The sequence below is a fragment of the Tupaia chinensis genome, unplaced genomic scaffold (genome assembly GCF_000334495.1).
Source record: "Tupaia chinensis unplaced genomic scaffold, TupChi_1.0 Scaffold000704_1, whole genome shotgun sequence".
NCBI classification, from domain to species: Eukaryota; Metazoa; Chordata; class Mammalia; order Scandentia; family Tupaiidae; genus Tupaia; species Tupaia belangeri.
Genome location: NW_006160227.1, coordinates 685,488 through 689,698, shown reverse-complemented (window position 1 = coordinate 689,698; position 4,211 = coordinate 685,488). Strand labels below are relative to the sequence as shown.

The window sequence follows — 4,211 nt, the reverse complement described above, 5'->3', positions numbered from 1 at the left end:
CCCCAACTCTTGAAGCATTCTGATGTGGGAGTGGGTAAGTGAGACATGGGGAGATTTACTGACCAGCCTGAGAGAGAAGGGAGACACAGACCAGGGAGAGCCTTGAAGGCCATGTTAAGGAATATCCAGAGGTCCTTTGGAGGTCAGAGGGAGGCCACCGAAGAATCGTAGAAAGACCACCGTAGCGAGAGAGTAAGAACAGACTGAAAGGAGATGACCTGTTGCTATGGAGACTCATAGCTAATGGAGAAAAGAGAGTCCAGTGGATGTAGCTGGAGCTATCCAGGTCTGGTGATGAGGGGCTGTGGGAGTTAGAGGGGAGGGAGGAGTCAGAGCCAACTCGGAGCTCGCTGACTTGGGGAGCCACAGTGCCATTGCCCCCGGGGGAGGAGGCTGGGCAGGTGATGGGTTTAATTTTTGAAATCTGATTGTATTCCCCCCCCCACACACACACACACACACCTGACTTTCTGGTCGATCAGAATGAACTCGGGCCAAATACCTGTTTGCCTTCCTAGCTTCGGGAGACTCAACTGACTTAGCCAGGCAGGCTTAGTCTTGTTCCTGAGAAGATCCTGACATGCCACAGTTGATCCTCTCCAGCCCCTTCCCGAGACTCAGGAGAACGGATCCTCTGCCTCTGAGCTCTTACTACTAAAGGTTTCTTTCGTTTCCAGGGACCTACATACTTAAGTGAGAACAGCACATAATGGTAAAGATTTTGTGTGTGTGATATACTTACCACTTAAGCCTTGAAAGTTTTTAAAACAGGTTGTACTTCTGCCTCAGAAGAAATTTTCTCTGTAGATAGTGTAACTGATTTGAATTACGTGGGAGACTGGGACGTTCTAATTTTCTGTCCCATGAATGAAGTCCAGCATCATGGAGCGGTGGAGACCTCTCAGCCTAGCTGTTCCTCTGCCCACTTGTTTCCTGAAGAACTTCACCGGCAGTGCATCTGCCCAGGGGCTTCGTGGTCTTACGAGTGTACGAAAGGTCCTCAGAAAGCTCATAGGAAGTACGTGTTATGAAAGAACTACGCCTGGATTACAGAGTTATGTTTCCCCATAATAAATTTGGACTGTAATTCCATTTTCCATGAACCTTTTGGAGTCCCCTCATACATAGTGATAGAATTCTTGATCTTTGAGCAGGCGAATACCGAGCTATAACAGGTACCAACTCTCAGTTCTTGCAGCACCTCCTTGGCTAATAGCTGCTGGTTACTTTTAAGAATTATTTATTTAATTTTTAATTCATTACTGTTATTTTTAAATTTGCTGTAGGGCACACGTGCTCATGAGAGAGAGGGGAAAGAGAAGGGGGAAGGGAGAGAGCAAGGTGAGAAAGCGCCAGGTCCGGGACTTGAACCACAGCCATGGGGAGTCCAGTACCTTTAACCACCACACCACCTGCTGGCCCAGTAGCTGGCGTTCTGTGACTTTGTTGTCCCCTTTCATGCTGCGTGTGTGCCTTTTCCTGTCGCGCTGTCTGCCCTTTCATATGAATTCTCTGACTGGTGCAAGTCCTTTGCTGGCCGTATGTGATACAGAGTCACCCACTCTGGGGTTGGCACTTTATTCTTTGGGTGAAAATTTTTCATTTACAAAGTTCAATTTATTGATTTTGGTTTTTGTAGTTAGGAATGTTTTGCATCATACTTAGGACATTTTTGCCTGTTCTAAGTTACGAAGTTCCTTGAACTTTGTCAAAATTAAAATGGAAAGAATCCTTGACTCTTTTTAAGGTTTTTATTTTTTTTTATTTAATTATTTTTTGCCATAGAGTGAATACACTTATTAAAGAGAGACAAAGGGAAGGAAAGTGAGACATCACCCCCCACGGCCACTCCACAGTCCATTTTGCTCTCGGGATTTGGGGCACACACACACGCGCCTAGTGTGATTTTCAAGCCCCCAGGTCTGGGACTCACTCCTGCCTATTCCCTCTCCTCCTTCCTCCCTCTCCTCCCCCTCCTCCCTCTTCCCTCTTCCTCCCACCTCCCTCCTCCTCCCTCCTCCCCTGCCTCCCTCCTCCCCTCCTCCCTCTTCCCTCCTCCTCCCTTTCAGGTCTGCGATGCAGCGCGGGTCTGGGTTTCCTCCTGCCACTTCCCCACATTCTCCTTTACCTCCCGTGTGTCTTCATCCTCTGTTTCTAGGTCAGCTTGAAGCACGGTGGTGGTTTTATGTGCAGGTTTTAGATTTTCTGGAATAATGTCTGATTCCTCTGGTTCCCAATTGTGAGAGCTGAAATATTTATAACCTTTCTCTCCCCTCCCCTCCCCTCCCCTCCCCTTCCCTTCCCTTCCCTTCATGTGGTCGACCATGTGGGAGTCCATTGCCGTAACCACCTCACTACCTGCTGGTCCCAAGAACCCTTCGTCCTCATCTGGTGGTTCTTAACCTTGTGCACATCCGGGTTCCTGTGACGGTCTGTCTAAAACTCTGGCCCCATGCACGGCAGCGCACATGTGCACACCCAGACTTCCTGCAGTTTCCCGCTGACCTCCTTACTTACCTTTGGGCTCCTTGCTGGAGGGCCCCTAATCTCATCCAACCTGGTCGTTCTGCAAATGAGGATACTGAGACCCTGAACTGGAGCATCAGGCTGTCTACCTGGCCAGCTCAGGCAGTCGGGTCTCCTTGTTCTGGCTCCTTGCAGTGCTCACTCTGACACAGCTCCCTGTGGCCCGGCAGAGCCACCGAGGGGAAAGTGCTTTTTGTGTGGGCGGTTTCTATCCAGTCGGAGCAAAAACGGCTACACGGCGACACCCATCGACTTTGTGTATTAACCTTCAGTGGCTCCAAGGAGTCTGTGACTAAGGTGTTTGAAGTCGAGCTGGAAATTAATTGTCATGGCCGTGCATCTTCCTTCACCCTGACTCAGGGCCTCGAGGTTGCCGTATGGCGCTCACCGTGTGCCAGGCCTGACCTGGCTCCGCTCCGTCTTGGCTGGTTTCAGCTGCAATTCTGAAAAGCACCTTACGTAATAAGTGTCAAGCCTCAGTGGGCAAGTGAGTGAGGTTTAAGAGTGGTTGCTTTCAGGAGGAATTAGAAGGGGCAGTGGCAGGGAGAGGGTCTCTGAGCATGTTGCTGGGGCAGTGGCACCTGCAGGTAGTCGGTTGCAGATAAGCCGAGCTGTGGCGTCCGTTACTGATTTTCCTGGTACCCTGCCCTCTGGCCTGCCGCTGCCTGCAGTAACCTCCTCGTAGGCTCTCAGCTGACTGGGCAGCTTACAGGGCAGGGCACTTTCAAGAGAGTGCTTACACGCCAGTGCTAAGCATCTCCAGGAAGATTCTTGTTGCCTTGTCCACGGTCTTGCAAAGTGCACTGCCGGAGACATGCATTCCACATTGTGGTTTGCATCTCAGAGCGGACAACACTGTCTGGCCTTCGGCCCACACCCCGAAGCTCAGGCTGAATAATGTCACCTTCCACACAGAGGAAGCTGAGCCATAACCTGCGTGAATGGGATCCCGTTAGGTCTGAGGAACAGTGCCCCGTTTATTTTACCTCCTTTCTTCTTTCCCATTGGCCCCCAAGGACCTCTCCTCCAGTTTCACCACATACCTTGTGATGAGCTAGCCCGGGGGAGGGCATGCTCGAGGGTCAGCATCTGGCCGGGAAGGATTTTAACAGCATCTCCTGAGTGCCCACTCTGTATTCAGTGGTGGAAACAGAGATGCATGGGACAAGGTCCCTGTCCCCAAGGAGCCCGCAGTCCAGGTAGAGGGCTGGTCAGCAGACAGGCACCTGATAGTGTGGTCATTGCTGAGCTGGGGGTGAGCACAGGTAGGTGGGAGCAGCCCGGGAGTCCAGACGGTCTGCCCAGCCTAGAGAAGATGGAAAGGGGGGACACAGGGTTTACTGAAGTGGCAGGAGGAGCAGTTGCTGTGGGCTGGCAGGGGGATGCACAGTGGGTTGGGGGCTGGAATCCGGGCCCTGAGGGAGAGAAGGGGCCAAGGGTGTCCATTCATACACAGTCCCTCTCCTCCTTTTCAAAAGAGCTACTAAATTCAGAGGCTGCCACCGTTGCTCCTAACAAAAGATTCACTTATCCCAGTAACTCAGCTACCCTGGGCATCCATATTGCCCAGTCAGTGCTTGCCGAAGTGAGAAACATTTCCCCCCACATTGATCACAGTAACTTTTTTTTTTTTTTTTTTTTTTTTTTTTTATTGGAGAGATTTTTTCTTTATTTCGGTGTTTGTC

At 50.8% G+C, this 4,211-nt stretch overlaps 1 protein-coding gene across 1 annotated transcript in view; it reads left to right on the top strand.

Annotated features, from left to right (window-relative positions):
• TAMM41 (TAM41 mitochondrial translocator assembly and maintenance homolog) overlaps nucleotides 1-4,211 on the top strand; it is a 56,525-nt gene that overhangs the window by 51,842 nt on the left and 472 nt on the right. The gene's annotated exons all lie outside the window — the stretch shown is intronic.